We start from the raw sequence: 10,520 nt of genomic DNA on the forward strand, positions 1-10,520 counted from the left end.
AGAGTAGACTCACAGAAGGAAGACTTAGTGTGCATCTAAAAATCAATATTAAACTAAGATAATAACATTGTATGGAGTTTCTCAAATCATAACAAAAGACGCACCACAAAAGATACATATATTCTAATCAAGTTTGACCCCTCATAGAATCTAGATAGTAATGCACAATTGAAAGAGGTGGCAACATAGCTAGTGCTAGACACGAAATTGCATAAGAGCACACGGCGACACTCCCCGCTGAAATCTTATCTATCCATGTGTCTTGGGATCCTCAACCACTACATTAGCCCTACCGTACTGCAAACTTATCATCATGTATTCTTATTTAGTTTGGCGTACATCGGTCTTTAATTCTACGCCGTTCCGTACTCACTCGTGTGCAGCAGCCAAGGCCTATCCATCTCAACTAATAGTGGCCAACTACAATCATTCAATGCATCTGGTCCCCACCCTCCCACCTACCCCATCTCTTCTCCCCAGACGCGTTGTTCTTCCCCATCAGCTCCTAAAGAATCCTCACAAAGTCACCAAGTGTTCGTCATGTTCTTCTTCATCTCGCTCCTTTCATGGTTCTTCCTCTTCTCGCTCCTGTTGTACTTGTTTAGCAATGTGGATGTTGAAAGGAATCCAAAAGGAACTAGGAGGATGACGAACAATCCGAGGAAACATGAGCTTTGTCCCGTCCTGTGCAACCACGGGCATCGACACCACGTCCGCCGACACCAAGTCTTGTGTCCTCACGGCCAGCGAGTAGAAAGCCAAGGGAAAGACTATGTCGTCGATGATAAAGCTTGCCGCATCCTGCGCGACACCACGGCCCCGTGGTATGAGGCTCCGAGTTTGCATTATCCTCCACAAGGTCTTGATTTTTGGATTACCTTTTTTTCACGCCCTGGACGAGTGACACCGCATGCCCCTGGAGGCTAGCACCATGTCTTGTGTTTTAGTAGCAGCCAGGAGTGCCCAGAACGCCTCGCAGGAGATTCCAGGTAGCTTCTCTCTCTCTCTCTCTCTCTCTATCTCTCTCTCTCTCTCTCTCTACTGTTTGTTTTCTCACGAGCCCAAACGAGGCCACTGTTCCTCTTCCCCAGCGTCACAAAAAACAGGCTATGATCCAGAAATACAGCTCACTCCATAGAAAAGAATCACTAGGTTCAGTCTCGCCGATGTAGACTCGCCGGAGCTCTTTGTGTCAGAGTTCTGCAGCTGCATTCTCTTCCCTCTCTCTCTGCACTCACAGAAGCAGATTGCCATGGCCAACATCTGGTTCACGAGTCCGCTTTACGTCAGAAGCACGCGTTACTTGTCCCATGGTGGTGCTCATCCGTTTCGCCGGAGCTGGAGCCGCAGCTCGCCGGTATGCCTCGGTGCCATGGCCGCACTGGCTCACGGACTATGTACTGACTTGTCAGTTCTTTTGTGCATTTAATGCCAACAAACAAGTACACACTGTGCATCTAAGATGGAGCGGTGTATTGAACAACATCTATTCCTTTCATCCAATTATGCACTGACCCCTATACAACAAAGCAGCGGTGAGATTTCAGTGAGTGTGGTCGCCGAGTGCTCTTAGTCCGCGTCCGTACTAGACATCCATAGTCTAGGTACTAGACTACTCACCCCTCCTGCGCTGGATTCCCCCCTCCAACAAGGTGCTGAAAAAGTAGTTTGCTCTCTATTTCCCATATTTCACAAATATCCTTCTTTGGTGTTGGCAAAAGTTCTAGAAATTTTATGGTGATCGTATTTATATAAACGAGGGTTGCCGCCAAAGAGTATACCGAGAAAACCTAGATGGGGTTCGCGTACCTTAGCTGTGAACCTGGGGGTAGGGTGTGTTGGTATGCCCCCTCCCACTGGGTGCCCCTTTTCGTGTGTTCGTGGTCTTTCTTGAGACTTCCCTCTAGATTTTCTTGGATTTATATATTTTACGTGTTGTGAGTTTTCTCGAGTACTTTCCAAATATATAAAAAAAACTGAGAAAACCATGTGACAAATTTTCAAAGGATCCAGAAGCCACATAAAAGGACACCTAAAAGAGGCATCCTTGTGCTCGTGCAACTAGTTGGGCGTGCACAGCTAGTCCACGGGCCCCACCTTCTGGCCCCTTCCACCACCCTTTAGTCGAGGGTTTCATCTCCCGCAATAGAGTCTCCACCTATTTATTTCAAAAAAAAAATGACCCCTTGTAATATCCTGAATTTCGCATGCACAATTTCTTCTAAAGCAAAGAAGCTTAAAGCCCATTAGTACTTCTTATGTTTGAAACTGAATCAACATTCCCAGTTTAATTTAAATAAGCTAGAGGGGAGTTTAAGATCTCATATATTCTTATTTGGATTTTATCTTTGTAAATATACTTATTAGATTCAAAATGTTCTAAACAATTTTCATGTTTTTTTGGATTTATTATTTTTAGGATTCATTCAATTCCAAAAATCATTCTTCATCTCCTCTTTTCTCTTAATTTTGAGTAGTCTCATTTTTTGCTCTTTCCTATTGGCCCTTCTATATCTTCTATCTGCACGTAGACTATATGTCGCCTACTGTGCAGCATCACCAGCTTAGTAGCGCTCCTGAAACTTTTCTTTGCGGTTCAGTTCTTTTGACAATTGATGTAGTTTTCCCCCCTTTTTTGTTTTATCTTCTGTTTTTTTATCCATGTTTTTCTTGTTTTACCTTTTATTTTGTTTTCCTATGTTCTTTTCCTTTTTCCTCTTTTCTACCTTTTTTTCCTTCTTTGGTTTTTATTTTTCGCTTCTTGCTTACTGATTTTAATAATGATTTTGGTATACATTATGACACTGCTTGATACACAATGCACATTTTTAAACACATGATGAATATTTTTTTATCTCATAGGTAAAATACATGATGAATGGTTCTTACGAGCTACATGACCACTTTTTATTGAACACCTGGACATTTTATTTTTTAAATTGGCAGACGTGAACATTTTCAAAAAATAGATAAATGCTTAGTTTCATACATAGGAATTTCTTATGAAAGTGCATGATTTTTATAGAAGTACATGAACATTTTTTTCATATGAATGAGCATATGTGTGTATAAATACTTGAATGTTAGCTTATGTATTTTGTTCCTTATGTAAGTGTTGTTCCTTAATGAATATCTATTTGCAATAAATATTGTGGTTTAAACAGATCATAATTTGGAAGATTCGTTCGGAACTGTGAGATTTGTAACGCTACTAGATGATTGTCTTTGTGTTGCAATGGAAGGATAAATATTATAATTGATTAGCCTATGATTTACCAGCCCATATTAGTGTGATTGTCTAAATATGTAAGGTTTTATTTTGTTTACCCTGATTTGGTGAGCATTTATTAGTTTAACAAAGAGAACAAAATTTCATTTGGTATCTCAATAAAAAGGTGAGGCAACTGATGTAGTTTTCGTGAAAAAAACCGATGAAAAACCCAGAGATAGGAGGAAAAACTTGAGGTGGAAGATGAGAGTGAGGAGAAATGTAAGTAGGTTGGATGAAGGACGAGCGGATGACACAATATTTTTTGAAGTAGGAGAGATATTATACACCAGTACAACTCTCCTAGATTGCCTGGCTATGAGGCGCTTGATGCGGTGAGAAGGCTGCGTAGCTTAAGGTCTTTATTGGGCTAACCATATTATGATGTCACCAGTACAACTCTCCTAGATTGCTTGACTATGAATTGCTTGCCGCTGTAAGTAGACTGCATAGCTTAGGTCTGTATTGAGCTAGCCATATTACAACGGTTCACAACAGGCGACAATTAGACGCGCCCAAGAGCTCCTATGTGATGCTCTTCGCGTCAATTTGTCGTTTTTCGAACAACTACTAGCAGGCTTCATGGGCCTGTTTCTTCATTCCTATTTTTTGTTCGACGCTAGTCCTTGTTTCTTGTTTTCTATAGTTCCCATTTTGAGTTATGATTCGCTCTTTCTCCCAGTGCTTTAACGCACAAACTAAGAAAGAGTTTTGAAACAAATATATAAACTAATTAAATAACAATATTTCAAAAATATGTCTTACAACTCCGTACTAGATGGAATAGAAAAATAAAAAACAACATGAATTTGCACTACTCAAAAGTATGTTTTTTCATCGATTCAACACATGGTCTATAGATTCAAAAGTTCAATTAATTGAAAAAAATCTTGACATTAAAATATTGTTCGTATTTAAAATAAATCTTCAAAAAGTGTTCCTGAATTCAAAAAAAGCTCGGAGATAAAAATGTTGTTCAAAGCATTAAAAAAATCATTGTACAAAACCTTGTTCATTATTTCAAAAAAAATTATGGATTGAAAATTGTTCATAGATTTAAAAATTGTACTTGAAATTTGGAATTTTTTCATCATTTATAAAAAATATAGGAATTCATAATTTTTCCATAGATACAAACATTGTTCATTATTTTCAAAATTGTTCATCGAATTTGAATTTTTTTATAGATTTGAAAATTACCCTTAGATTCACGAAAGTATTCAAGCCTTTCCAAATTTGTTTTGGACATAGAAAATTTGTTTATAGTTACAAAAAATGTTCAAAAATTCAAAAATTGTTCAAAGCATTCAAAAAAGTCTATCCATTGAAAATCTTGTCCGTTACTTAAATAATTGTGCAAGGAATTAAATTTATTTGGTGGTTGAAAATTATTCATATATTCAAAAAACTTTTCTTAAAATTTGAAATTTTTTGATAGCTTGAGAAATTGTTCATAAATTCCATAAATGTTCTCTGAATTTGAAATTTCCTCTTTGATTCAAAATTGTTGGTCGATTCAAATACATATCATACATTCAAAAATTGTTCACCAAATTCAAAATTGGTTCATCAATTTCTAAAAGATCCATAGAGTTAAAATATTATTCAGTACATTAAAAAATTAATTTTGAAAAAAAATTATCCAATGTGAAAATATTTATCTTCATTCAAAAGTTATGCTAGGATTCAAAATTGCTTCTGCAAATTTAAGAAAAAAAAGTCACATAGCAGAATTTGTTCAATGCATTCAAAAAGTATCCTTGGAATTCAAAATTGTTCACAGGTTTAAATTTTGTTTTTCAAAACGGTAAAATTCTTCTTAAGTTAAAAAACTCTTTGAATTCAAAACTTCTCTTGGAATTTGAACTTTGTTCTTCAAATTCCAATATATTAGTGCTGATACAAATTGCTAGGCACGTACAAATCCATTTGGAAGAATAATTCTGAATATATACATTAGTCAATCGCTCTGCAGTTTAACATTATTTTATTGAGTAACTAACATATTCCTTCAATCACTAAAAGAAAAAAGGAAAAGAAACTCAACATTCGATTTCATCTCAAATATTTACTGAGCGAACAATGTTGCCAAATGCAGAAAGAAAACGAGGACTTCATGAATATTTTGTTCAAAACCATTTCATTTTATGATGTAATATTTTAGTGCGACTCAAGGATAAGCACAAAAAACAACACCTCACAAACATTTGTTATGCAAAAAATCTTCACCATGTACTTGAAAAAATGTTGGCCTTGTATTAAAAAACGTGTTCAAAACAAAACATGTATTTAATAAAAAAAGAATGTGCAACCTACTTTTAAAAAGTATCAAAATGTATCAACAAAATATTTCACATGTACACTACAAATGTACATCATATACTAAAAAAAAAGTAGCCATGTGTTGAACAAAGAAGTACCCAATGAAAGCCGACAAAGAAACAACGAAAAACGAAGAAAACCAATGAAAACCCAAAAGAACGAAAAAAAGAAAACCAATGGAAAAGAATGGAAACAGTGAAAACCAAGAAAGAAAGAACGAAAAACAAAGGCAACAGAAAAAAGAAATTCAAAAACCACAGAAAAACAAAAGGTAGTGAAAACTGAGAAAAAACAATGAAAATAGAAAGAAAAAACTAGTAAAAGCCATATAAGAAATAAAGAAAACCGATAAAAAATAAAAAAATAGAAAACCGGTGAAGAAAACAAATATAACCTGAAGAAAAAGAAAAAACCGGACCAAACCTGTACGTCGACCACATGAAGACTACAGCGAGCGATTAGCGATTGAACGTAAGCAGCGATAGAAAGAAAAACAATGAAACAGGGTGGCCTAGTTATGACGGGGAAGAAAAACCTTCAGACGAGACGGAAGCCACACTCGATATAAGTGAGATATAGTCTTCGCAATGATGACAACAGGGCAAAACTCCATATGGGTATGCACAGGCATCTGGTCCAACAAAAAAAGAGTAACCATTAGCTAAGAAAAACAGCCTGTGCAACTTAGCCCATGTAAAATACACTCCCGGTGCCAGCTCAAAAAAAAAAAAAAAACTCCCGATGACCACACACATGTGGTAAGCAATTCAATCCAAGCTACTCCCTCCATTTTTATATATAAGGCCACAAGCTCAAATTACAGGTACCAAGATAAATATTAATGCGAGCTTTACATGCCAATTTGTTTTCTTGATTACTAGGTTAATTAATAGGGTGCATGCGTATTAGAGGAAACTGAGTGGCCAGGAGGGAGGAAGTAGTTGAGGGTGTCATTATCATCAACTACATGCATGCTAATTAAATCATGGGTTACTAGTACAAGAAAACATCATTAATACTTGCCTCGATTATTGTTGGTGGCCTTGTATAGATGCAAAATGTGTTTTTTATAGTTGCCTTGTATAAAAAAATGGAGGGAGTATTAAAAAAACACTCCCAATGACCAAAACTACATAGCAATTAAAGAAGTCTATCGGCTGCCTGGTGAAACCCGTCGATCATTTTCATGAATGACACGTTGGCCTGGGCGTATGGCTCTACCGTACTAGATCTGCATGGTCTGTTAGTGTCAAAATTACACTTCATTCAGTAAAAGATCATTTGCCTGCAGGATTGCAGCAGCCTATGTGCCTGGAAACACATGTCAGAAAGAGGGCGAAAGCACACAAAGCCTGAACCACTGTGGTTCGTAACTCCTTTTTGTTACAGCAAGATGTCTGAAGAAACAATTTGACAACAGAAAGAAGGAGAAGAGGTATTCACAGAGTCATACACGATCTAGATACAACTACTGGGAGCTCCGGTTCGCTCATCCTCGCAGAAATATGAGAATCGGCCTGCAGAAGGTGAAGAAGTCTGTCCCCACCTTGGCGCACCTCCAGCGCAGGAATCGCCATCGACCCGGCCGGAGAGCGCGCGCACCTGAAGGCGGCCGGGCCGAACTTTCACACCATGATGGCCATGGTGTGCAGGCTCGACATGCGGCCGTACATCTCGGCGGACATCTGCGGCATCCCGGGGGACAGCGGCCTCGGGCGCCGCAAGCATTCCTCCAGCTCCTGCAGCTTGGCCACCAGGAGGACCAGCCGCCGGGCCGGCACGAAGATGAGCGTCATTGGGATGATGCAAGCCCCCAGCTCCAGTATCAGCATGGCTGCTTATTCCACAGAGCAAGCAGCTGGGTTGCTCAGGCCGTCTAGGTAGCTTTCTCGGTTCCTTGGATAAATGTCGCTTTGCCTTGTAGAGTTGCAGTTGGGGAGTTGCTTGCATATATAGCCTTCTTTTTGGAAGAAAAAAGAAACGCTCACTTATCTGGACCCTGGTTGATTATTGGCAATCAATGGCGCTTAGTTTACATCCCCTCTAATGATTGCCGTCAGTGCGTTATGAACTGATTGCTGCGACTTTCGAGTCCATGACACACGACGGGGCAGCTACAGAAATGTTTATTTTTTCACGACGACGAAGAAGAACGTGAGGGGACCTATCAATGGCGGAGCTTCACACATCCTAAAAAAAATGGCGGAGCTTCACACGAATCACAGAAACAGGTCAGTCTCAGGAGGATTAATTAATTAGATGAAACCCGGCAGTTGTTGCCGGAATATTTTGCAATATATTCTAATGAGATTTGGTTGCATGGGAACATGAAGATTTGGAATAATACGACAATTAAAATTGAAAATACAAATGATATTGTGTAATAAGATTTGGTTGTATAGATATTTACTAGCAAATATGCCCGTGCATTGCAGTCGAAGAAAAAAAATACCCGGCTGCATCATCCTATATGGAAAATTCCTAAGAATTCTTAGCATTGAGTAATACCTCGTGAAGAAATCCTAAAGATTGCAATAGAGAGGGCTTATAAATCCTTTACATTTCTTATTTCTTTGATTCGGAAGTTTGGTAAACCGAGTGAGCCTTAAAATTATAGGAGCTATGGCTCGAAGTCTAATTAATAATGTTTAATAATTCCAATGGTCAAGCAAGTCAATGAAGAGGAAATTATATGGACGGTCAAGTTAAATATCTAAATACTCCTACAACCTTAAAATTGGCATTAGTGTTTGGGGTGCACTCAAATACTAACACCAAAGGAATGAAGTGGATATTATTTGTGGGAATCACATGAGCTTCACTCCGAATGTTCTTCACATCTCTCTTTTGTTCTCTCATGATAGTTGATCCTCTACGGGTCGTCCTCAATGTTGGTTCAGCCGATTTTGACCGGGTCAGCAATTTCTCAAAGTTCTCTCATTCAATTCTTTTATAGTATACACTATCTTCTTAATTTTTAAAGTCTCACAATTAATTGATGTCTTCAATTTAGAATTGGTTCAGCTCGATATGGACGGTGTCAACAATACTAAGCTCCCTAATTTTTAAGGTCTCACAATCAACTGAGGTCTCCAACTGGAATTGCGTCACCCGATTTTGACCAGGTCAACAATTTGTCAAAATTCTCCCATTCAATTCTTCTATACTATACACTAGACTTCCTAATTTTTAAGGCCTCACAATTAATCGATGTCTTCAATTTCGAATTGGGTCACTCGATTTTGACCAGGTCAACAATTTTGGAGGAGCTCTCACATTCAATTTTTTTAGTTCACTATGTTCCATAATTTTGAAACTCTTTCATTTGATTGAGGTATTTAATTTTAGATTTGGTTTACGATTTTGATCGGGCCAATGATTTTTCAAATCAATCAGTAGCAGCCGACCTATAGAAACATATCAATCTCGTGCACCCTCCCACCTAGAAAAAAGAAATGCCTCCATTTGATACTGTAGCATCAATATAGTACATGCAGCTACTGACACAAACATTTGCCACATAAATATGAGTTCATTAGCAGATAACACAGAATCACCGAGAAAGGCCCACCAAATCACCGTTTGTAAAAAAACACTCCATCATCTCCCTGCCTCGCCAAACTAAATATTCCATCAATTCGGAAATATAAGGGGTATTAGTTTTTTTTTGAAAGTTCAATTCCTTTAACTTTGGCCAAGTTTATAGCCAAAAATATCGACATCCATAATATTAAACAAAAAAAATATGGAAATTCATTTCGTGATGAATCTAATTATACTGATTTGATATCATAGACTTTGATATATTTATCTACAATTTGATCAATCTTAAAAATGTTTGACTTTTCAAAAAAGTGATACACATTGTATTTTGAAACACAATGAGTACATTTTTTTAAAAGAAACCCAACGACATCAACGGCGCAGCAAAGCGCGTCCAACCCTTCTAGTCCACGTTGAATGCTGAGGTGACATTCTTGCATGTTGAGAAAAATAGATTCGTGAGGGCTAGCTGTTTAGATAGGGAAGATCTCCTATAGTTCGGAGGAGGCTATTTTAAACCGAGTGTTTATTTCGCAGTCGAGCGTATTCTTAATTTCGTAGTACAAAAAAAAGGTGGTTACACAATTTGGAACTTGTATACAAAGCTCGATCGACTTGGGAATAACTATTTTCCAAGTGAATTAAAATGATCCGGCTTACAAGAAAGGGGGATAAAGGACTAGTCCCCCATTTATTTTGATCGGCCTGTGATGTGACATTTTTCATACTTTGTGTTCATCTGCCTTGTTTGATCCATGTGTCCCATAACTTGGATGGGGACCTCTCTCCGGATAAGCTATCAACAACAGTACTACCATTATTCATGTTGTTCCTAAAACAAAGAATGGAAGCGATCGGCAGCGCCCTGATGGCCCTTGGGAAGTTCGAGAAAGTATCCTGTGCAACGACAGAATCTGTGCACCTGATGCACCAAGGACTCATGAGCCGTCGGATGAAGAACAAAGGGACAAGATTCACTGCTGTGGTGGGCTGCTTGCACATTTGCAAAATGCATCTTGTACTTTTGTAGCCCGCTCCTTGTTTTTGCATAATGGAGCAGAGCAGGACAAAATCTGTTCCTTTGCAAACTAATTTCGCTACATCTCTCATTCTTTTTTTTTTGCGGGACGCTACATCTCTCATTAATTTAATTGTTCGCGAGAGCTGTTACCGAGAGACGAGGAGTTCATCTCACATAGCTATATGCAGTCACGCCATGTCCTCTGTTAATTGCATCCGTGCTATGTATGTGCAAAGAAATGTTCCAACGCCATTCCGGATGCCTCATAGCTGATGCTTTGTACATTACCTACAAAAAATAAAATAAAATAGAAATAGTAGCAACGGACTGGGCAGAAACAAACCATGAATAATCCAGTTCATGACT

The sequence above is a fragment of the Triticum dicoccoides genome, chromosome 4A, assembly GCF_002162155.2.
Source record: "Triticum dicoccoides isolate Atlit2015 ecotype Zavitan chromosome 4A, WEW_v2.0, whole genome shotgun sequence".
Lineage (NCBI taxonomy): Eukaryota > Viridiplantae > Streptophyta > Magnoliopsida > Poales > Poaceae > Triticum > Triticum dicoccoides.